At 33.0% G+C, this 26,696-nt stretch overlaps 1 long non-coding RNA gene across 2 annotated transcripts; it reads left to right on the plus strand.

Annotated features, from left to right (window-relative positions):
• Nucleotides 1–1,039: 1,039 nt before the first annotated feature.
• On the plus strand, nucleotides 1,040–4,453 carry LOC148768007 (uncharacterized). 2 transcript variants are annotated; one of them, XR_016033412.1, is made up of 6 exons: nucleotides 1,040–2,052; nucleotides 2,144–2,242; nucleotides 2,338–2,954; nucleotides 3,072–3,212; nucleotides 3,360–3,538; nucleotides 3,619–4,453. It is a non-coding gene; the product is annotated as an uncharacterized LOC148768007 (long non-coding RNA). The 2 variants fall into 2 exon arrangements; XR_016033411.1 differs by having other exon boundaries at nucleotides 1,043–2,052; nucleotides 2,437–2,954.
• Nucleotides 4,454–26,696: the final 22,243 nt, after the last annotated feature.

Below are 26,696 nucleotides of genomic sequence, written 5' to 3' on the forward strand. Positions count from 1 at the left end.
ACAAACGCTAAAAATCGTCGATAATCCATAAAAATACACCTTATTTTTACTTAAAATTGTATCCTTAACCTCCGAAGTTCATTTGATTAAAGAATCCCTAAAAAATTTCACTGTATCCGAAAGTTCATCCTAAGATCAAAATTCGTGCACTCAAACCAAAAGTTCCTCAGAAGTTCCTCTTTCTAATGTTCTCATATAAGAGTTCTTAAACAAAATTTGAAGAAAAACTTTGAAATTCATAATGATTTTGTAGGTTTTGTTTTTTACGTGTACTTCTGCGCTAGTGTTTTGGTACGTGTAATTTTTTGCGAGTCAAAAAATCCTCCTTTTATTACAAAGAATCACTAGTGACAACAACATTAGTAGTACTGAGGTCGTGTCTGCAAAACTTTTTTGTTTTTTTTTTTCTAATTATTATTTTTGTAACTCTTAATCATTTTTTGAGTGTTCATAAATATAAGGGTAAATTACAACCACCCCTTGAGGTATGGTCAATTTACGAAAAACCCCTCTTGTTTGGATAATTACATGTACCCCTCAACTATTATTTTTTCTTACACCTTCACCTTTATGGTTTCAAATTCGATATATTCATCTAGATTTCGTGGAATGTGCTCTAGTCTGTACTCGTTAGTTTCTGATGCACCACAATCTGATATATACAAGACAAAAAACACATATTATGATCATCTTGCTTCAAAATGTGGAGTTCGAATGGGATAAAACGGGTACAAAAGTGATAATATTTCATATAATCTCGAAGATTCCACTAAATTTGAAACTGCAAAGGTGGATGTGTAAGAAGATTTATAGTTGAGAGGTGGTTGTAATTAACCAAACAGAAGGGGGTTTTCGTAATTTGACCATACCTTAGGGGTGGTTGTAATTCACCCTAAATATAACCTTTTATTTTACTTATCTTAAAAATAAATTTAGCTCTCAGCCAATGACAGCTGGACAAGTAGCGTCATTAACTACCAGTTAGAGTGAATACTCTGAAGCCGGGAAACAAAAGTCAATTATTCAGAGCAGAAATCAGTTATATTTCTCTCTCCCTCTCTCTCTCCTCAACATCTCTTCCTTCTCGTGTTTCTCTCTGTCTATCCTTCTAAGTTCCAGATTAGGATTAGGGGTTAGGGTTGGGGTTTTCAAGCATTCGTGATTTTCCGTGAGTTTTAACACAAGTCCGGCCGAAATGGAGGAATCCGTGGGCGAAACCCTAATGATCGAAGATTTAGGAGATGATGTTATACTAGAAATTCTCAGTCTGCTGCCGGCAAAATCATTCGCTTCGGCGGCGCTTGTTTGCCGCAAATGGAACGTTATCTGCAATTGCATTTTGTCTTCTCCGAAACTCTCCTCTGCCGTCTCTCTTAATCCCTCCCTCGAGGTGCTACCTTTTTCCCCCTTTTTTTTTTTGTTTTTTGAGTTTTGAGAACCGGTTTCTTTGTTTTCTTGCTGTTGATTTCCATTTATTTTCTTGAATTTTTGTTCTACAGAAAAGGGGATTTTTTTTACTTGGTGAATTGTAGGTTGATTGGTTAACCAAAGAAATTGAATTTGCTTTTCTCATGAAATTGTTTTCTTCCCGATTTTATATGAATTGTAACTTATAAGCAAGTGATATTTGAGGCTGTGGAATTTTGTGTCTTAGATATGGTGTATAATAGCAGATAATACGATGAGAAGGAAATAATTTCGTAAACAACCATGAGATACAATCTTTTTCATTTTTCCAGCATATTTTAGTTTTTCCGATTTTATGTTATGGTGATAGGAAGCTGTGAATGAGGTTGTTGACAAGGTTTTGTCGGAACCAATCCGACTTCATTTTGCACTGGCCTCTATTGGCACCTCCTTTGTTTTGCAAGAAGCTCTGCTATTGGTAAGATTCCTCGTTTTCCTTGTACCTGTACATGTATATCAGGTTGTGTTAAATAAGATAATTATTATTTGCATATTGAAAGGAAATTGTGTTCCAAGATTCCTATTATTGTCAGTGTGGCTGAGGGAGTCATTGGCAAAGATGTGCTCACAGATAAGTTTGTAGAGGTAATATCTTATTTTAATTTGTAGATATTGAATGGTTCTTTTTTCCGAGTTTTGCGAATACTTATCTGAATGATCTGAGTTATTGGTCTAGGTACAATGGACTGAGCATACCGTGACATGTGGCATTATTTTGACAGTTGGATTTTTGCCAGGAGTGACGGTCCATTTATGTCTTATATTCCAATATCAGGTAAACGTGTTTTCATTTCAATGTATGAATTGAATATAGTGGAGAAACTGCATCCTCTCCATCAACTTTAACAAAGGACTTTTTTCTTTGTGCAGATTGTACCGATTGATAAAACTAATTTTTTCTCTGTGCGATTGATCAATCAGTAGTTGAATATTGTTTTTAGATATTGACTTGTGGCTTTGAAATATCAGGTACCTCAAGGCATTGAAATGGATTTCCAAGCTGCATCATTTGATTCACATGTTTCATCTCCTGTCGGACTTATTCTCTATGCTGTGAGTTGAATATTCTTGTTTATTTTTTTTCTCCCTTTTCCTCTCACAAATTTTATTGTGCTGATGTCTTATTATCTTCTGAGTTGAGTTCCTTGGACTCTTTCTTAGTTTTGAAAATTGTAGTTACTTCAACAATCGGTTAAGCAAAAACTACTCTCTTGTTGTTATTTGGTTGGATTAAAAGTTTGTTGAGTGTTTCTTACTTTGTCCACTGTTGTCCCAAAAGAAAAAAAAAACGAAAAAAAAATACTCTTAAGGTGTGCATTGGACTTCAGATATTAGGGGGAAGGCTGAAAATTTTGGTTATATTTGAGGGTTTTAGACACTTGTTACATATTTTAGTAGGTTTCTTTGTTCAAGTTGTTTCTTATATATGAACTGAATGATATGCTAGGGCCGGAAAGCAGACGTCAGACGTACTGTTCAAGGAATTGGTAAGTAAACTATGTTTAGACATTGTTATGGCACACACATTAAATTAAGTTTAAATTAAGAAAAAGAACTTGCTTTTTATCTGTCTTTGACACTTGTCTGTTGGTATTTTTCCTTAGAATTAGTCTTTCCCGAGGATGGTTTCATTGTGGGTGATGGAGGTAGCAGTAATTTCATAGTTCGATATCAAAATACTACCACGCTTCCAGGTTTGGCTGGCGTTTCCCTATTATTCACAAGGGACATAAACAAGCCATCAGGTAAGTCATCTTTTCCTATCGGTCTCATGAGAAAAAAATCTATTCAGATGGAGTTTAATATTTTTTTTTTATTTTTTTGAAATACAGATAGAGTTTAATTTACAAGATCAATATTTTTTTTATCTTTACTTATTTATTTGCGTATAGGTGTTGGAGAAACTGAGTTTCATGTCATGTTCTCAACTGGTGTATCACCAGTTGGTCCCACGTACGAGGCAAATATTATTAGAGATGAAGAAAGTTCAATGCATATGCTCACTGCAACCAGAGAAACAGTTCCGCATGATCTTGGAGGTTATGCTATTCTAGATGATTTACGCAATCAGGTATCTATAATTGACATTCAAAATTTTAATCATAATTTATTCTTTTACCGTTTCATCTCTAACAAGGATAGTTGAGACAGGTTGGAGAAATTATTCAATTTCCTGTTGCCCCCTCTCTATGTTGGAGTAATAAGAAGTAGAGGAGCTACAGATGGAATGGAAATAGCACCACAGATGCGATTTCACGAGCTCCATAAAGTTTTGGTGTAAGTTTTATTTTGTTCTGCTCGACTCATTTATGTACAAATTCTCTTTCTTGATGAGGCGAAAATTTCTTGCCTTATTCGTCTTTGTAATTGTCCAGAGAATGAGCAACTTTTTTTTTCTTTTCTTTTTGGCCTTTCAGATGCGATGAAGAGTACCTAGGTGTGAATGATGATATTATTTCTGGAGCGAAATTCCGTTTCTACATCCCCGATTCACAAGCTGCTTTGTCTTCTAAGAAAAGTGTTTATGATAAGCTGATGCATCTAAAGCTGGATTGTGAGAAAAGTGTAAGTAGTAATGAAAAAGTACAAGTCTTTGGTGGAATTATCTTCTGCTGCCGTGGGCGTGATAGCTCCTTTTACAAAGAACCTAGTACAGATATCTCCCCTTTTGTGGATAACTTTCCCGGTGTTACTTTTGGGGGAACATATTGTTCTGCCGAAATTGCTCGTGGGAATTTCGGCTATTTGTATGACCTATCTAATGAAGAAGACAACTCTGTACACTACAATCGTCATTCCTACAGCGCGGTTTACCTGGTTATGTTGTACCGTAGTCCAATACGTAGTAGGACTTTATCAGGTGGTCTTAAAGATTGTTCAGGTGCAGATGTAGTGAAGCTTCAAGATTAGTGATGATGGATGGCCTCTTGTAAATTCTTTCTGAACAATGTGGGCTTTGCTATAAAGTTCAAAATACTTCCTATTATGAATGTGCAGTTTCTACTCCCTTTTTGAAATAATTTCGTCTTCTTATTTTTTGAATCGCGTTGGGTTTCATTGACGGTATTACGGTTGTTTTTATTACTTTTAGTAATCAATTTCATAATTTGACAAAGATTTTAATAGTATGTTCCTTAATCTACTATGCCTTAGTTGATAATCGATTAATTCACCTGACAACAGAAAGAAAAAAAAAGTTATACTATGGAAAAATAAAAATAAAATAAATAAATAAACATAATAAAAAATAGTAATAATAAAATAAAAATTAGAAAACGAAAATTAATTTGAAAAAGGAAATGAAATGAGAAATTGGAAGGGAGAAGTAGGAATAACACAGTAAAAATGGCAATTTGGAAATTATAGAGAAGAGAAATGAGTATTCATTTATCTCCAAAAGTGAAATATGGATTGAACCTCTCCAAAAGGTTTGAGGGGGGTTTTCCCAAAAAAAAACATTTTTTTTTTGTATAATTAATTTCGAGCAAATCAACAAACAAATAGGATTAAACATTAGGTTGAAATTAAACTTTAAAGGAGGTTTGAATAATTTCTCAATTTTGAGGGACCTAGTTGTAACTAAACGTTATTCAGAAGAAGGTTGGTGTAATTTACCCAATAAATAAATTAAGTACTTACAGCGTTTTCAGCATATTTAACTGCAATTACACTTTAATTTAGGGTAGTTGTAATTTCCACTTATATTATCTCCCTAAGAACCCCCAAAAAATGGGCTTATTTTATATACCCCTATATACCAAATAAACTAGGGATAAACCCAAGTTGGATTTTTCCTTTGACATACTCCTGAAGAGGTGAAAGTACTATACTACCCTTATATGCAATTTTCGTCCAAACTGCATTCAACATTTCTGGTCTTGCATTTAGCATTTTTGCTGATTTATTTATTATTACTTTTTAACCTGTTTGTTAATTTATATATTATTCTGTTAATTTTGTTATTAATTTTGTTATTAACTTTTATTTACCTTTTTTAATTTTTTTAAAAATTTTTTTGTAGAATCAATATGTTTACTGTACTGAAAATAACTACATATAATTGTAGTAAACTATAATCATTCGTAGTTATGTTATTTTTCTTACCCCATATTTTTAGTCGATCAATTATGTACACACACGAATATTGGCTTATACAAAAGAAATTCATAAACCCCAACAACAAAAAATTACAAATTTTAATATTTATATTATAAATTACATCATAACCAATAAAATACAAATCGAAAATACACAAAATATATGCATATGTAACTACATGTAACTATAGTAAACTGATACGAACCAGCCAAGTACGCAAGCTAGTGCCGAGCTAGATGAAGGAGTTGATGACTTGGACGAGTTGCATGTGCCAAGAGGACCGATTACGCAAGCTCGGGCCAAGCGCATTAAAGCAGCCATACTTAACTTAGTGGAACACGAGCTCCAAAAGGAAGAATTTACGAAGTCTAGTTCAATCCCAGCTGAGTTTAATTGGAGCGAATTATCGGGCCAGGTTGTGAAGCAAGCCGAGCTCTAGGACTTGAGCCCCTCTAGTCTTCCAGCCGAGAAGACGTGACTTGGAAAAGATGATTATTATTTATTTTCGTATTTTATTATTGAACAATTTATTTCTTGCTATTTAGAGTCCGATTTGGTCTAAATTTAGTTTATTTGGTTATTTCCTTATGATAGATAAGTTAAGATTTATTTTCCTTGTTAGATTAGATCTCTTTGACACTTATAAATACGTTGTTTTAGGGTCATTATTATTTGGACATTTTAAAGTATTATTTTGAGAGATTAAAATTCTCCTTTGTTGTTCTTCAACAACTCTTCGGGATATTTTGCGAGTGGATTCTTGTGAATTATTCTTAGCAATATAAACCCTAACTATCGACCAAATTAAACCCTAACTGTCATAGCCGTCGATCAAATTGAACCCTACCCTACCTCCAAAAATCTAGTCGTCTACCAACCCTAGGCACCTACCAAATTAAACCCTAGCCATCAACCAAATTAATCCCTAGCCGCCATAGCCGTCGACCAAATTAAACCCTAGCCGTCGACCAAATTAAAACCTAACCGCCACCATCTGGCGTAGATATGACCAAATTAAACCCTAGCCATCGACCAAATTAAACCGTAGCCGTCGATCAAATTAGAACCTAGCCGCCATAGCCGCCACCATCCGCCGTAGATCTGTCCTCCACCACCATAGTCATCGTCACCTCCTCCCTCCATAACCATCCCATTATTAACGTCGCCTCCATCGCCATAGTTGCGCATAGCCATCGCCCCCTCAGGAATGGTGAGAAGTCATGGAGAGAGAGAGAGAGAGAGAGAGAGAGAGAGAGAGAGAGAGAGAGAGAGAGAGAGAGAGAGAGAGAGAGAGAGAGAGAGAGAGAGAGAGAGAGAGAGAGAGAGAGAGAAAGGGAGAGCGAAAGAGGGAGAACGAGAAAGAGAGTGAACGAGCGAGAGAAACAGAAGAGGGAAGAATATAAGAAAAATAGATCTGAGAGAAACGTGTTGAATTTATGGATTTAGGTTGAGGGAAAATTTGGGACTAAAAAAAAAAAGGTAAATGATGTGGGTCATATTTATTTTTGAAAAATGTTTTAGTTCAGAAAAAAAATTAGGGTTGTATCCCATATCTAATTACGTTTCCAACTAGGGACCTCTAGCATATCAACCCTATATTTTAAGTGTTATATTTCAACGCCCATTTTAAGTGTTAGTTAAATAATTAAAGATTGTGAATATAGAGTTGGGAACTTTTACAATTGTACTATGATTTTATTTTACAAAAATGATTTTGCCACTTCATAATCTTGGTGTTTCAAATTTGACAAGCTGAATTTATAATATGCCATGTAGTTTATAATATAAAAGAGTTGTTGGAGCTCCAATTTTAAGTAAAAGTTGTAAAATTTGCTGAAATTTAGCATATAGCACAACTGCTGGAATTGTTCTAATATCATTGTCAATCACATCAATATTAATTCTTTTAGCTTTTTATTATGTTAAAATTTGTTGAACGGTCAACATATTAATATTACTCTATTACACAATAATAATAACTTTTGTTGTGTTAAAATTACTGTGGTAGAGATTAATATAGCAATATTAGTGTGTTAAACTTTAGTATTGTTAATAATACTGTGTTTAACAATAATATAGTTAATATGATTGTCAACCACAACAATATTGTTGTTTAAACGGCGCAAAGGATGTTAAAGAAAGAAAAAAAAAAGTCAACACCGGAGATCGGCAGTCAACAAGCGAAATTGTAATCAAAATTGAGTTTTGGGTCAAAGTTAAATAATTTGTGAAATTTGGGGTCAAATTGAGGTTAAATTAAATTAAAGGGTGAAATTGGAGCATATTAAAACGTGAGGGTTTAGTCATTTACACATCTCTGGACAATGTGTCAATTTTTTTGTAATTTTTTTTTTGTCTGGACTCCTTTATGAAGAAGTATTCTATGATGGGCTTATTTGTAATATGCCCTATAATATTTTTTTAATAAATTAAAGGGCTTATTTTATATGGGCTATTAGTCCATCTAACCTTTTTTTTAAAATGGGTTTATGAGGCATAACTCCCCATTACAAAAAATATTAGGACTAACCACCTCTCATTTTAAATGGGTCAAACCCCATCACATTTACCAATTACTAATCTACCCCCATATTTCTAATAGCAATGACCCTCTACCGTTTTCCCCTAAATCAGTAAATCTTCAACAATTTCTTCAATGTAACATCTCCCCAAATTTCCACTAGTTTGCTATATTTCTTCCAAGAAAATCGCAAAAAAAATATGTAAAATATATAAGATCCTTTCCCGATTCCAACAATACCCTAGATTGCTACATGTGTTCACAAAACGAAAAAACTAACATTTGTGTGAATTGCAGAGAAATACAGGCTGACAACAATGGTGAAAGCTAGCAAACCGAAGACAGGTAGTTTCCTATACATTTATGGCTTCCGTGCACTTCTATTAACCTAATTTATGTAGTTTTACAACATAATTTATGTTTTTCACCGTTCTCAGCGACATTGAAGGACAAATCGAAGTCTCATATAGAAATCCTATGCAACAGTAAGCCTGAAATCGACGAATGATTTCACTTAGATTTGTTGCAAAGTTGATAGTTGTTCTGCGAATTATGTTAGTTTTCATATATGAATCACTGAATTTTCCCTAATTTCAGTGTTGCTGAAATCAAAGAAACGCGACGACCATATGCAACTGTCTCCGGCGTTGACTTTTTTTTTTTTTTTTTTTGAAAAACTTTTTTTCCCGGAATTTTTTTTCCGGCAAGTCTCCGGCGTTGACCTTTTTTTTTTAATTTTGTTTTTTCTTAAAAAAAATATTTTAATTAATATTACTGTCTTGGCTGCTAAATTACTGTCTCCGGCAGTTATTTAACTGCCGGAGACAGTAATTTAACTGTTAATTGACTTCTTTTTTTTTTTTCAAAAATATTTTAATTAATATTACTGTATTCGTTGCTAAATTACTGTCTGCAACAGTTATTTAACTGTCGGAGATAGTAATTAACCGTTAATTGACTTTTTTATTCTTACAATTTTTTTTTAATTAATATTATTGTATTTGTTGCTAAATTAGTGTCTCCAGCAGTTATTTAACTGTCGGAGACAGTAATTTAACTGTTAATTGACTTTTTTATTCTTAAAAAAATATTTTTAATTTATATTACTGTATTCGTTGCTACATTACTGTCTCCAGCAGTTATTTAACTGTCGGGACACAGTAATTTAACTGTTATTGACTTTTTAAAAAAAAAAAATTTCTTAAACAAAATTATTTTAATTAATATTATTGCCTTGGTTGCTAAATTACTGTTTCCAACAGTAATTTAACTTTCTTAGACAATAATATTAATAATATTACTGTTCGAGAAAATAATATTCATAATATTAATGTCCCAAACAGTAATATTACTGTCTGAGACAGTAATTTAGTAACCAAAACAGTAATATTAATTAAAATAATTTTTTCTAAGAAAAAAAATTCAAAAAAAAAAAAAAAAAAGTCAACGCCGGAGACCGGCGGTCAACGGTGGTTGACCGGCCGGAACAAAATTTCAAGAAAAAAAAAGAAAAAGAGTCAACGCCGGAGACCGGCGGTCTCCGGCAGTCAACCCCGGAATCTGGTCGGAAAAAAAAATTTAGAAAAAAAGTTATTTTCCGAAAAAAAAAAATTGGGGGTTAATGTGATATATTTGTTTAAATTCGGGGTCAATGTGTAATATTAAGGAAGTTTGAGCATAATGGATGGAATTGATAAGATTATATTAAGGAGGGTATTTCAAGCTAAAGACATGGGGATGAGTTTCATTGAGAGACTGTTTTTTTTTTTTTGGACCAAAATGCATTTAAGTCCCATGTGATGGGCCTTTTTGCCATTCGCCCTTTATATATATACACCCCTAGATGCCTGATAACCTAGGGATACACCCAAGAGAAAATCATCCTTAGGTGTACCCCTAGAGAAGAGAAAGTACTATACCGCCCTTATATGCTATTTTCGCCCAAACTACATTCAACATTTCTGGTCTTGCATTTAGCATTTTCGCGATTTATTTATTATTTTTTTAATAAAAACCTATTTGTTTATTTTATAATATATATATATATATATATATATATATATATATATATATATATATATATATATATATATATATATATATATTATTTTCGCTGATATATTTATTATTTTTTTAATAAAACTTTTTTATTTATTTTATTTTATTATATATATATATATATATATATATATATATATATATATATATATATATATATATATATATATATATATATATATATATATATATAATATTAATTTTATTTTATTTTATTTTTATTAATATTTGTTTTCTTAAATCAATATGTTTACTGTACTAAAAATAACTACATGTAACTGTAGTAAACTGTAGTCATTCGTAGTTATGTTCTTTTTTTGTACCCTAATTTTTTTGTCGACAAATCATGCACACACACGAATATTGGCTTATACAAAAGAAATTCATAAACCCAACAACTAAAATTCAAAATTTCAATATTTATATTATAAATCACCTCATAGCCAACAAATACAAATAAAAAATACAGAAATATATGAATATGTTACTTCATATTACTATATGTAAATAGTAATGTATAGTAATGTACACTAAGAGCATCTCCAACCATGATGAATATGGAGAGTTAAAAGTTAATATAGCTTTTACCTCTTGTAAATAGATAAAAATCATCTCCAACGGGTAAGCTAAAATTTAGCTCACATGCTAAAGGAGGAGAGAGGAATGGTATACATAGCATTCAACTATTCACAAATGGTATAAGAAATAATATTAAAATAATAGATTTTTGGTGGTAAAAAGTAGAAAGTTAAAATAATAAATATTCAACACATAATTAAATATAATAGAATGGTAAATTATACATAATATGATTGGAGTGAATGGTAGAGAATGAGTTGTTAAAACACTATTTGTTAGCTAAAATAGATATAGCATCCCATATTTTACCACTCAAGGTTGGAGATGCCCTAATGGATACAATCTATAGAACACAATAACTTGAAGCAAATGCAACTTCAACCAATTTTTTTGATACCTTCAAGGAGAGGATCAATGGCTTCCATTAAGCTGTAATTGCAAAAAAAATAAAAATTTATTTTAGTGCAAATCAACAAAAATTGAAGAAACATCAAAAATCAAAAAAACACTCAGAGATCGAGAGGCCATATCTGCGAAATACTACGAATTTTAGACCAAATCGCCAATGACTCCTCACCCCAAGCGCCTCCTACCAAAACTCTAGCCGCTGCTAACCAGCCAAGGTTTCGCGCTCGCAAATGAAAAAAATTGTATAAACAAATCAGACAATAAAAAAATGAATGAAATTTCCAACAAAATATAGAGCTCGATGAGAGGAATCCAATGGTGGATAGTCCGTCAAGTTCCGACTCTCGGAACACAAATTACACCTACGACAAGACCCACCATCGTCGAAATACGCGTCGACCGTAAAACGATTGGTGAAACAGATTCAGATCTTGAAACTGTATGAAATCATTACCAAAAGAAATAGCTCGACGAGAGAAATCTAACGGTTGTTAAACCATCGATTTCCGAACAAAGGAGAGAGAGTTATGACTCCGAGAAGCAACATCACCGGTTGGAGACCTATGGGGGCGGAACTTGAATTTGAGAGTTGAGAGAGAAAGAGAAAAACGATTGTGAGTTGGCTAGGATTTTAAAACTGATTTTAAAATGACATTTATGTAATTCAAAGTGGCCAGAGGGTATATCAAATTATTATCATAAAGCAGGAAGTTTGCACTAAGGTGTAATTTGCTTGGTGGTTAGTTATATATAATTTCCATATGAGAGGGTCCCTACAATAATCCCTAAATTAAATAACTATCCATTTTATATATTTTCTATGACAAATTGATACACTAGTTTATATTTTTTATGTTTTTAAATATTAAATAAATACGACAAAAATTGACTTAATTGTGATTGTAATAAACTTGTTAGTAGCAATAGTTTTATACATGTATATATAGTACACAAAAATAGTTACATATATATTGTACTGTTAAAAAAAAACTGACATATAAATGACGAACATTAAAATTTGAGGAACATAGTGATGGATAAATGATAAAACTCAAAATATGATGTATTTGTGACTAAATGACATGTGACATATGATGTTGTGATGGACAATTGGCAGAAAGTTTAAATATGGCAGATTTGTGACATACTTGTGACGAAAACATATTGTGACAGAATAATGACGGAACTTAGAATATGACAAACTTGTGACCGAATTATATGTGATACATTTGTGAAAAAAAAAGTTTTGTGAAGTACCACCGATATAATTTACAATGTGATGGTATTTGTGACCGAATTTTATGACACACTTGTGACAAAAAGGGTGTTAAGACAGATTTGTAACTGACTTATACATCCATAAGTATAGTATGACTTATACAGTGATGGATTCTGAGATACTGTGACCAAATATTTATTGTCAAAAAATGGGTCACATCATTCATCACATATCCGTCACAATTAATCGTAATTCTTTTTACTGGAGTCCGTCATAAATTCATCATTCATTCAGTCGGTCATTGTGACAAATTTAGTTTGTCACATGATTTATGTCACAAAAGCCATGTTTCTTGGTACTGACCTATTCAAGAGCTGGGGCTTTTCTTATTTATTAGGGGGCTTTTTTCTAAAATGAAATTCACGGTATTTTTTTGGCACATGGTTTTAACACAAAGGATAATTACAAAAAAAAAATATTATGAGAAAAATAAATGTCATTAAAAAAGAAAATACTGTGAAGCGTATTCAATTATATAATATTTCTAGTTCTACGGTGCAAGTTTAAAGCCATTTTGCCTTTTAAATTTATATTTTACTCAAAAAAATTCTTGTTGCATGCATGTATATAAATATAATTAATGAGCCACAATACTATTTACCGTCCCATAAGGCACCATAAATGCCAAAATCTCTTCATAAATCAATAAATCTCAGCTGTAACTCTTATGATACGGTGTCGTAGAAAAGGAAACATATATTGTAAGAAAATAAAATTAATAGGTAGACAATATTGCGGGTGATTGATAAGTGTTCGTTTTGCACTATTTTTCTTTAACGAATCATTGAATTTTGATGTTCGTCCATTTGAGTTTTCGGCTTTATTTGTATATATTATGTCTTTCTTGATTTGTTTTTATTTTAGGAAAAGACAAGCTATTTTTTTCGATTCGAAACAATTTGAAAGCGAGACCACCCAAATTGCGACCCACTTCTGGATCGCGATCAGTTGGTTTATTTCAGGAGACAAGTGATCAGGACCAAGACTCTAATCGCGATCCACTTCCTGATCGCGGTCTGGGAGCAAAATAAAGATAATTAAGCTCCCATCCGTATTGCGATGCACACAAACCTGATCGCGATCTAGCTAGGCGGTTACCAATTTCCCGAGTCACCAGATAGCGATCCAAGAAGCCCATATCACGTTCTGGGCACAATTTTTGAGGCCAAATATGTTGTTTAAAAAGTTTCCTCGAGAAGCTTAGCAAATTACTATAAATAGAAGGCCCTATTCATTTGAACATTTTTCTTCGACTTTTCTTCGGTATTCGATAGTTCTTCGCAGGAAGCTTCGATAGGGTTCTGACTCAGGTTTTTCTTAGAATTTTTTTTACGAATAGTTTATCATTTCTCTCCTTCTTTCTTTTGACTCGTTATTTGTAATGAACTAAATATTTTTTTTCTAGGGAAACAAAAACTTGTATATTTTAATTTTAATTTTCAGATTTGTTATCTAATCGACTTATTTCAATTTCGCTTATATTTTTCTATATTAAATACTTTTGATTGATTGATCACCTGTCAGATTAATGTTAAATATGAGTGAACTAAGAGAATATTTCTTGTTTGAAGTTATGAAAATATAGTTTGGGTTGTGGAAAGGGAGTCGTGATACATCTCTGGTAGACCTTAAGGAATTGACCTAAATGTTCTCTTAATAGCAAGTTCTGAATGGAGATGTCAGATCTTTGAGTAGAATCTAACTTCACTAAAGATGGATGTTAGGGTATTTTAGTGTTTTGGTTAGCGAATATGAACTTGGTGTTGGGGACCAGGCACGTGTACGCAGCGGAAAACAAAAAAAAGAAATTATTTAATTTATATAAACAAACACGTGCACAATAATTACAATTAATTGCCTACCTTTGCCCTTCCAATCACCGACAAACATGCTCGCATATATAATTAATTTAAATAACATAGATTAAATAATCATACCATGCTCGTGGAATTAAATCAAATAATAAACATGCTCAACGAACGATTCACATAAATACATAATCGAACATATAGATGCATGTGATTCAATAATCAATTAACATGCATTAATCTCAATTAATATAAATTAATTGATATATGTATATTAATTAGGGAAACTATATGTTACCCTTGAAGCGTGAATGGAACGAAGACTCGAGAAGATGGCTAGGTGTTCTTCCTACTCCAACTGATCCAACATCTTCTCTGATCCAAAATTACAGGTCTGCTCCGACTTCAATATCGCCATGTTTATTGATTGAATGGACAATTCCTTCGATTGATTGTAGATCTGGACGATTTGAAGCGTCAGCCAAACTTCCACATTCATCCGATAACCGATTGATTTATGGCGAATTTTCTCGGTGGACTGCGCAGAAAATTCGAGAGTAGTTTTTCAGAATTGTCTTCTCACATCACTGGCTTGTGGCGGCGCATGGAGACGACCCTGGTGATGGCGTTGGCGGCAGAAGAATCTTCCTCCTCTTAGGTTTCACCTCGTATATTCAATTCACTATCCACGCAACAATAGATACGTGATAGGCTAAGTACAATGAAGAAGAACGAGGGAAAAAGAATGATGCCGATGCGGCGGCGACTGGAGGCGGCGCGACGGCTGGTGGCGGAGATAGGGTTTCGGTTACAAGGTGGACAGCTGATTTAGGGAGAGAGACTAGGGTTTCATAGATACGTTTCGTTGTTTTTGTGTGTGTTTCACAAAACATATAAATCCTATTTATATGCTCCTTGTGAAAACCCTAACAGGCCTTAAGTTGGGTTAGGCCCAACAACTCAAGTCCACTCTCTTTCACGGCTCGTTCCTAACAAACAAACGCTCGCAAAAATATAACAATTATATTTTGACGACAAGAATAAATTCTCATCGATACGAGTACCACTTTGCAATTTACCGATTTCCGACATTGGAAACCCTAATTTAGGACCTGCCAAATTGAGAAACTTCCCAAAATAAAAAGTTCACTAAATTTCCGTAGGATTCTTTTCGTCTACTTATTTTCATCCGTAAATAACAACTACGAATGTTGGAATCAATCACATTGACTTCCAATTACACTAAGATTAACTAATTAATCTTTGCTTGTTGCATTAAGGATCTCAAGTACACGAGCAGTGTGACCCTCGATGCTTCAGGTGTAAGCTAGCCTTGGGCCCACATCCCATTGTGGTTAAACTCGTCCCTAGAGTTACAATTAAGTTGAAGCTAGTTTCAACTTAACTACCCAACGAATCAAGATTGGCGTCTAGCAACTACGCGTCATGATTCCCTAGATACAAATGAAATGCCTACAAGAACTGTGTGATATAGTTAACGTACAGTACGATCCCTTCGATACATATATTCCGATTGAACTAGAGGCATTGGTTCATCGATACCTCTTTATGAGTTCAATAACTGTGTGGTCGTTCTTGATTATATAGTCCGTTCGTGTTTGACTTAGAGAAACATATTTCTCTAATCTCGACACTTTCAGCTGTGGCCACAGACTTCATGGATTATAAATTGTAAGAACACACAGGATATCCATGACTGATCAATGATCGCATCCCCTACTACAATGCACAGACCTCCCACTAGATTTCGGACTGCACAAACACTAGCCCTTGGGACGGTCCTCGGTGGAACTTAGGGATAGGTCACGATACAGTTGGTCCTCTAATGAAGTCACGGTGATGTATGGGTGTTAAAGATTAATGGTGTACAACTATATCATAAAAACCTCTACTCAATTATTGGGAACCACTTAGAGATTTCTAGATTGAGGGGATTCATTGAACTCATAAACTTACTTATGAGCACCCACTTATGTATGCCGATGTCACAACACCGTTGACTGATGAGACGCAGTACACATACAATAAGTACTAGTCTTGAATGGGAAAGGCCGATATCCTCATTAATGGCGTAACCCGTTGACTAGGAACCACGTTTAACAGTTACTATACTTAAATAAATAATTTCACGATTCTACTAGATCTCTTTATAGTAATTAAGTAATTGTAAGGGCCATATCTATGCTTATGCAAGTGACAAATATATAGAATGCCAATGGGGATATTTATCATTAATACAAAATAGATTATGTACGAGTAACATGAGAAAACACAATAATTAGTTGGCTCTTCGGTCACCTACTCTAACATTTGGGTTTACATGTCGGGTTTGTGCATCTTCTTTGATTAGTACATTGGTGGATTTTCCTCCAAAATCCTTTCACCAACCGAAGCCTTCACGTCAGATTTGCCACTATTACATTTGCGGTTATTTTTATTTGCATGTTGATGATTGTCTATTTTCAATTGTTAGTGTTAATCACAACTCTATCGAATTATGACCGATAAGATAATATTAGGATAATAAAATTACTTTACCAACATCTGAATCTATAGGTCCTTGTGGAATGATATTCAAGATCACTATTCTTCAAAATGCGATTTTGTATTATGTATACATATATTTTACGCGTATCAGGTCAAAAGAGAAAGAAAATAAAAAAGACTTCATATATTGTAAAAATGATTTGTCTACAATTCTAACTTTTGTAGCTTAGAAGTCGGATACAAACACTGCATGCAACATACATTCTATCAAATTCTCAATATCGAAAAGCTACCATTGTGTCTACATACTTATAAAAAAACATTCAATACTTAAATCCAAAGTTGGGTTTCCATTTTCTATTATAATTAGTGTGTTGCAATAAATTTTAATGGGATTATCAGAAAATAAGTATGAAGACGTATAAGTTTATAACAATTGACATGTATACTAATGAATAATAAAAGGTGATAGGAAAAGTCTTTTATTATACTAATGAATACTTAGAGGTATAAACTTATATCTTTTAATAATAAAAAATCATTAACCTTCAATTATTTGACTGTATCAGACAGTTTTAATTATCAACTCTATCTCGTAAAGTCTGACTTACATAATAAAAAATCTTACATAAATATATTGTATTGTATTTTATTTATTTTTAGAATTCAAGAAATATAAATATTAATTATTTCAACATTGCAAGCAAATAAATGCAATTATGTTACTTTATAAGATTTGAAAATCTTATTAATATAAGAATTCAACATTTCACTTTTAATACATATTAAATAGTTGTCGTAATTAAGTCGTGTATTTCCCGACTAGAATATCTTTTGAATACTTCCTATATTAGCATTTAAGAAAAAATTAAATGATAGCATCCGAATCAAGATTAATTCCATTTTATTAATAAAAATAAATAATTCGAAGTGGCTCATATATATGTAAAATTAGATTAATAGGGTTTTTATTAAATCTATGAAAATGTTTTGAAATCCTGTTATAGTTATTTCATATAAATTTATATAAATAAAGTCTAATATTCATACAAAATCGAACTAATGTTCTTATGTAAATAAACTCAATAATAATTCTTAGTAAATTTTATAGTACTCTTCAACAATTCACCTACTTTTTGAAGCAAGCAATTCCACAAAATATTCTACTCATCAAATGAAAGAAAAATAAGTCACTTTTCCATTGTAGAACAACAATTAATATTTTTTGCCCATTTCGTCCTTACCTTAAACCACCCTATTACGACCATTGCTAACTCATTTTAAATGTCCCAGACCACTTGTCTATATATTGAATGCAATTGTTCCTTTTACGCATCACACACAATACGAGACATAAGAGATATTGTGTTACATTTGTGAACAAAAGAGAGAAGGTGCCAAAAAAAAAAAAAACAAAGGGTTTGAATCAAAAGTAAAAATTGAATATGGTCAAAGGAGGATGCTCAAATATTGAACATAAATACACAAGAAGAGCACACACATCTGGTAAAAACTGCATTCAATTTTTTCTCACAGTTTTTTTAAGACTTAATCTATATGAACAATGTGTATAGATTTTTTTGAGGTCTTTTTTCCCCTTAATTTTCACATCTCTCAGTGACGGAAGTAAAAAAGCATGTATTAGTTCTCTGGATTTGGTTTTTTGGGTAATCGATCTTCTACTTAACGAATTTGGGGCAATTTAGGTTGACAGATCCTTTTTTTGCGTCATGGATCTCCTTCCTCGTGTTATTTAGATCAAGAGCGATAATTTTTTCGTTGTCGTATATCGCTCTACTATAACTTCTTTTACGTTTAACAAGCTGCATCTTAATTAATTTTAATTTTTATGGCAATTGAAAAAAAACAAATTGGAAAAGACATTAATATTAACGAATTTTGTTCGTGTACTAATTGGATTTCAATTTTCCTTTTTATTTTTGCCAAAAACATTTTATTATTCCATTATTTTGAAAGGATTGGGGCCTCGTAAAAACCTTGTGGGCCTACATAAAGAAAAATAGTACCCCTAGAGTGACAATAAAAAATAAGAGGAAACCCTAATTAGTCTATTACACAAAAACCCCTAATTGCATTTCAATTTCGCTTGTCTACTCTTAATTTATTTTTTCTATATATTTATATATATATCCTATTCACAAAAGTTTTCTCACTTTAATCCAATGCATTGTAATTAGTTTTTTGATTCAATTACAAAGTCCAAAACTAAGAGTTATTCTTTATTTTATCTCAAAGTAAAATGTGATTTTATATGAATTAAATCAGAAAGAGTTCTTTACCCATTCTGATGAAAAGGGGTTAAGTCACTATTTCTTTTTTTCTTTTTTATACATCTCTATTTCATTTCTAGGTATATATATATATATATATATATATATATATATATATATATATATATATATATATATATATATATATATATATATATATATATATATATATATATATATATATATATATATATATATATATATATATATATATATATATATATATATATATATATATATATATATATATATATATATATTATAGTGACATTATCAATATTTTTTTATATAGAGTTGTATTAAATAAAAGAAAACATGAATGTCGGAGTTAAAAATGTATAAAAATATACGAGTGTGAAATTAGTGCAATTAGAGTGAACTTCTCGTGCTTTTTACATAATTTTTTAGCTATTGGACAAAAATATTTTTGTACGTGATGAAGATAATAGAAGATGGTGATAAACACGACCAACAATTAGCAAGAAAACAAGCAAGTTAATTTAATTTATACGTGTTTATTGAACCTAGTTCAAGTTTTTAGTTTGTTCAACTTATATATTTTTGAAAAATATAAATTTTTATTTATGAAATTTGCATATACCAATCATAAATCGCATGCTTGTGTGTATGTATATGAACTAGGTATATACATTTGAATTTTGAACTATATATGAAGTTATCAGTGAATAGGAGATAAAGAGACAAGATGTGAATTTAAATATATTACCAATTATATTATCATCGCATGTATCCTTCCAGATATAGTCATTCGGGAAGGGAGTGTTGCCCCTGCTGTCGCTGCACCGAACGCTACCGGCGCACAGGTGAACCAGGAGCAGTAGCGAGGCTTCAAAAGAGACGTAGATCAGTATATGCCGTTAGCCAATGTTACCTGCATCATGCGGCGCGTCCTCCCCACCCACGCCAAAATTAATTGCCGACGACGCTAAGGAGGCTATCCAGGAATACGTCTCTGAATTCATCAGCTTTGTCACCGCCGAGGCGAATGGGCGGTGCCACCGCGACTACCGGAGGACGTGATTGCGGCAATGGCATCGGTAGGTTTGGACGACTATATGGAGCCGCTCACCCTTTTCCTAAACAAGCACCGCGCCGAACAGAACTTTGAGCACGGATCTATGAATTTGTTACCGCAATTCGTCAGGCGAGGGGGCGACGCTGGCACCAGAGTTGGATTTATTAACAACCACCAGCCGCAAGCTAAGGTACTCGAAAGAGAGAGAATTTGGTGGGTTGACGACGACAATACATGAATACATCTTGCGTAACCATGGGGGTGGAGAAGGGTCCTCTGGCGGCTGCGAGTTTGATCCATTTCAGAAGTTTTAAGTACTAGACTAAAGAATTTATGATATAATGCACTAAAAACCCACAAACAAATTAAACTCTTTTTTTATGGGTGTTATTTTATTTTATTATCATTGTTAAAGGGTTGATAACAAAAATTCGTTATGTGCATGCATTAACTTTCATAAATTGGTCGAAATTAATATTTTTCTATTTTTTGACAATTACATTTACTTTTCTCTCTTTATAAAAACATGTCATATGATTTTGGTATACCAAACTAAAATTACCGTAATAATAATACAATTTAAACGACATTGGTACAAAATCATAAATAGGTACTAAGGTAATGATATCACATTCTCCGTACTATAGTAATAAAGTCACGTATTATGTCTAGTTAATATCACGATATTATACAATTTATGTAGAAACGATTACATGGCATATATATGTATAGATTGGCCAAATATTTGTAATTTATCGCTCCATATCGTGATACAATACGATATCATAATACAATAAGATAGTTACAATATTTGTTTTGATATGATTTGTGCGATTCTCGTCACATTTTTGGTTGATTTTGTGAGAACGTTAGCAGTTTTTTTGGGATGAAATTGTGCGATTGCAACATTTTTATTGTGATTTGTGCAATTTTTAGCACATTTGAAGTGACTGATGCGATTTTGGCAAAATTGTTCTATAACACTTGTGTTTGGGCTTTTTTTTTCGTTTTGGTTTTTTAATTAAGGCAAAGCCAAAAATAAATAGATTCAGAAAAATTCGATTATTTTTCTAAAAAAAAGGGACTATTAAAAATAAGATCATCATGAGATACTTACTCATAAAGAGGCTTTTTTAGAAAAAAAAGTTCAGACAAAGTTCGGAGGTGTGTGAAAGACTAAAATACCCCTTTACTTTTTAATATGCTTCAGTATCATCCCTTTAACCCAATTTAACCTCATTTTTACCCTAAATTTCACCCATTATTGAATTTTGAACCCTAATTCAATTTTGACTCAAATTTTTACCGTCGTTTCCGGTCTGCTACTGTTGATCGTCGGTCTCCGGTGTTGACCGTCGGTCTCTGGCGTTGACTTTTTTTTTCTTTCTGCCTTTTTTCTTACTGTCGCCGCCGCTGACCTTTTTTCTTTGTGTTTACAGTAATTTTACTGGCAACAATAGTAATATTACAATATTAGACAATAATATTATTACGTTGACAGGTCAATAAACCAAACAAAATAAAAAAAAAAGCCAAAGAAGAAAATAATATTAATGTAGTTGACAGTAATATTATTGTGTAAACAGTAATATTACTTGCACCAGTTAGCGGGGGTGGGTAGAAAAAAAAGAAGCAGGAAAAAGTATTTTAAAAAAAATTCAACACTAGGAACCGGCGGCAGAAAAACAAAAGTTTGAATAAGAAAACGTCAAAACTGAGTTTTTAAGGTTACTACCTTGACTTATTGGGCTAATTTAGATGCTTTTAGACAAGCTGAATTTGATAAACTTGCTTATTCTGTGATTATCTTGAACTTATCTGATAATGTGATAGAAAGTTACGCAATCATGCTTCTGCTAAGGTTTTAAGGGATAAGTTAGATGAACTCTATACTGAAACTTCTTTGTCTTTTAAAATTTTCTTGCTTCAAAGATTTTTCATATTCAAATTGGACTTAAATAAATATATTGATGAAAATCTCGATATATTCACTAAAGGTTTTTCAGGATTTAAAGTTTATTGGAGACAAAAATATTGATGGATATACTCATTGTTTTGTTGAATGCTATTCCCGATTCTTGCATTGATGTCAAGTTTGCTATTAAGTATGGTAGGAATAAAGTGTCTCTTGATATTGTGATTAATGGTCTAAAAAGCAAAGAACAAGATTTTAAAAATAAGAAATGGTATAAGCCTCATGGTGAAGTGAATCTTGTGACGGAAAGACAAAATTTTAGAGCTTCTAATAAACCCTTTACAAGTTCTAATCACCAAAAACATACTCCTCATGGTAATCAGAAGAGCAGAGGTAGGAGAAGGTCTAAGTCTAGGACTAAAAATAGAAGGTGTTATAATTGTAATGAACCTAGTCATTATGCTAATGTGTGTACTAAGCCTAAGAAAGAACAAAACATTGAACATGCTAATCAAGTCATTGAAAATGAGGGTGGTGTGTTTATGATTACTGATTATGAGCTTACAGATGTGAATTATGTGATATTTTATGTGAATAAAGATGATTGGTTCCTTGATCTCGCATGCTCATTTCACATAACACCAAACAGATCCATGTTTTCATCATATGTTGATCTTTATAGAACATTTTTTCTATGATTGATAGTATTAAAAGGCATGTGTATGGTATATGAGATGTATGTCTTAAATGTTGACACTGGTATGAGTTAACTTTGGAAAATGTGAGACATGTTCTTGAACTAAGTAGTAATTTGATGTTATGTGATATTCTTGAAGATTCTACTTTCAATGTAGTTGGGATGATGGGGTTATGAAAATTATGAGGGTAGCATGCTATCTTGTAAGGCTATTATAATGCATAACATGTATGTTCCTTCTCCTATTTCAGTAACTTAAGAGAATTCTGTGCAGCATGATGAAACTGACCTTAGGCATAACAATACTCGCTTGATTTTATTAAAAAGAAAAATAATATTAGCCTTAGACATCCCCATTGCTCTCATTGCTACATTGTCTATCCATCCATTTTTTCCTTCACAAAAGGGAAAATTAGCATTACCGCACTCATTTGGCAAATTCGTATAACAGAGAATCCTCTCTTTTTTATAATTTGAGACAACCCTTAGGTGTTACACTAGCAGAATTTTAAACTTAAAATACCAATACTACCCTTAATTCCTTTCATTGCCCCATTGTTATTGTATATTAATGCACATTTTGTTGTCAGATTCATACTCTCTCTCTCTCTCTCTCTCTCTCTCTCTCTCTCTCTCTCTCTCTCTCTCTCTCTCTCTCTCTCTCTCTCTCTCTCTCTCTCTCTCTCTCTCTCACACACACACACACACACCCCAAACCATAGGTTTCATTCACTCTCTTCGAATTATGCCCACCATCGCACATGTCGTTGCCGCCGTTATTTAATTTCGGCGAGATGGCGTCGGCTTTTCTGGATTCTAGACTGCGACATCTCGATAACAACGAGGACTGGCTCCTGCGATGTCATGCTCAAACTCCGGTTGCGTTAAGACAGATTCGAGCACATCTTCATCGTCCGTGTGATGAAAGTTGATCATATCAACCAAATTAGCGGCTTCAAGGTTCAGCGGGGATGGATCCATCGGGGATGGGTTGGGAGGGGGCGATGGTGGAGCAGCAGTGACTAGGGAGGTTTCTCGACACTAACCATTTTTTTATAGTAAAGATCTGACGATTTTGGCTAGTGTTTTCAGGGATTTATTTATAGGGTTAATATGCTAAGAGTCCCTTGAATAAAACCTAATTTGAACTAAATGACAATCTTAAATTCAATCTTTTAATTAAATCCCTACTTTGAAATAATATATGACCTACATCCCTAATTTTTATTTTATCCCTAGTTTGCCCTTATACCCAAAATATAATATCTCACGTTTCTTCAACTAATAAGATTTAATTTCTTTTCTTTCTCTCTCGTATCTCGCCTCTCGCCTCGCCTCTCCCCTCTGTTTTCTCGACTCTCCTTCTCGCTCTCTCTCTATCTCTCTTTCGCTCATTTAATTATGGTGGCTATGGTGGACGGCAGTCGGAGAATTGCAGATCTGCAAACGGCAATCGCCTCTTCCTCTCCCTCTCGCTCTCTCTCTATCTCTCTCTCGCTTACTCAATTATGGTGGCTATGGTGGATGGCGGTCTAAAATTACATATCTGTAATGCAGCGGTGATTTATGGCTCGTGACGAATTACATATCTGTAATGCAGCGTTGATTAATGGCTCGTGACAATTGAGAGCGCAGCGGTTGTCATGTATTAGAGCGGATGGTTATAGCGGTAGATGGCCATTGGAGACGGTGGTGTGAGGTTAGTCTACGGTGGGAGGTGGTTGCATCAATCTAGGCCTCTTTGATGGTGCTAGGGTTTTGGTTGGCGGCTAGGGTTTGGTGGATAGAAGTTGGTGGCGGCTGCAAATTGTTGACGGCTAGGGTTTGGCGATGGCTGAGAGTTGTTTTGCGGCTAGGATTTAGAACAGTAGACCGTAGTAAACTATAGTATACCGTAGTATACTATAGCACAAGTATACTATTGTACCCCGTTGTATGCTACACTAGACAGTAGTATACTATAGTCTACTACAGTATTAACAACAGATAAAATCAAAAAAAAAATATTTAAACGTGTGTAAAAATTGCTACAATGAAGAAATAGAAAGAAAAAGAAAAGGATATTAAACGTGTTTTATATAAAAAAAATTTAAAATGTTTGGTTGAAAAAATTAAAATATATTAAATGCTGACTAAAAAAACAATAAATGTAATTTGAATTTTAATTAATGTATATTTTGAATTTGTGAGTGGGAGGGCATTTTTGGAATGAATTTTATGAAGGATGTGTAGCAAATGTTTAGTTAAGGTTGTCATTTAGTTCTAATAAGTTTTGTCACTAGGGACCTATATCTTAAGGCCCTTTATTTATGATGCATTGTTTTTTTTTTATATTTTATGTGATTATGATTGTGTTATGTTTAATTTCATTTTGATTTTTTTTTTTAATGGAACTTTGCTTCTCGATTGAAAGAACGAAGGGAGCAGAGAAGCGAGAGTTTGGCTATGAAGAGGTCTAGACTTTCTGACCTCTAAGCCATCCATGTCTCCTTAGTTTTACTTTTTCCATGAAATGAACGTACCTGGTTGTGCATTGTGTAAGCAACTTGTTTGGGACCCATTATTCGGCCTAGTTAGATTTGATGGTTTTAGTTTGAGGAGGTTTTGAAACTTTCATGTAAGTGACTACTATTTATTTTTTGAAAAATATTTTGGGATGTGGATTAAAAAGAACTTGATTTGATTCTTGTATTAACTGGTCCTTAAATGATTTTTTCATAGTATTTCCCTTAGCTGAATGAAAATTTTCCCTATGTATTCTACTACAAATATTAGTTTATTTTTGAATTTGTTAATTATTTCTTATGTTAGTACATGTAGTTGAATTTGTACAGGTATTTTTGTTGATTTTTCTATTACATAATTTGTTGGAGATGTATAAGGCATTGATATTTGAATTTGATGTTTGTATATATTTTTTTGACATCAATTAAGTAGTCGATTACTATATGTATTAATTGATGAATATATTAATTTGAATTGTAGGTCGTGGACTTTTGCTACCATTATTGATCAATACCAGTCATTATGGCTCATTGATCAAGTCTAGCCAAAAGAAAGCCCATCAGAGGAGCAGGGTCCACATAAAGCGGTTGTCCGCGTGATTCCACATAACAAGACTCTCGCAAGAAAATCAAACAATGGATAACCTCCGTAACGAGTTGATGGTTGGCTATAAATTAGTAAGACACTTTATTGTCTTTGGCATATGCAGTTATTTCACTATTCACTTGAAGTGACATAGTAAATATAATGAGAGGTGATTTCACGTCCGAAGATATTTTACTCTAAATGATTGGAGAGGTTTAACTATAATGAAGAGAAAATTGACTTCCAATCACTGCCCTTTAAATACTGGATATTATGAGCCATGCAAGGTAAGAATACATATTATAAAATTTAAGACTTGCGAGAGAATCCCTTAAAAAATCACTGACTTATCGTCGAAGTGCTAACTCCAGCCTAGGTCCGACTTTTCCTTTCTTTTGAAGATCTCATGCAAAAGAAATCACTCCACCAGACCACAACAAAGGTTTGGCCTAATCAAATGGCGTCGTCTGTGGAAAAGTTATAGTCATACAGACGTCGAGCATCATTATTTTTGTTTAGCACCATCTCGTCATTTCCCCTTTTTCTCTCATATATTTCACAGGTCCCTCAAATGGCATCATCATCATATGACGTTCTAAGAGACCTATCTAAGGAACTAGATTCGCTGGTTACCCCAGTACCACCGCCGCGTGATCCAGGAGACTTTCTCGGATGAGAAAGTCCCGTTCCAGCAAATAATGTTATTCAAACGTCGGTCACAACTAACTCCGACTCCATGGTAACGATCATGGTTATCAAAATCGTACGATTTGCGATTTGATTCGTACGATTCAATTCGATTTGAATCCTTTTCGATTCAAATCGTTGAATAAATCGTAAATTTAAAAGAAATCGTATGCTTTACATTCGATTTGTACGATTTACGATTCGATTCGTACGATTTGTACGATTTCAGAAAATGTATACATTTACATAATAAA

Source organism: Erythranthe guttata, chromosome 9 (assembly GCF_056151865.1).
Source record: "Erythranthe guttata isolate IM_541 chromosome 9, IM_541, whole genome shotgun sequence".
Lineage (NCBI taxonomy): Eukaryota > Viridiplantae > Streptophyta > Magnoliopsida > Lamiales > Phrymaceae > Erythranthe > Erythranthe guttata.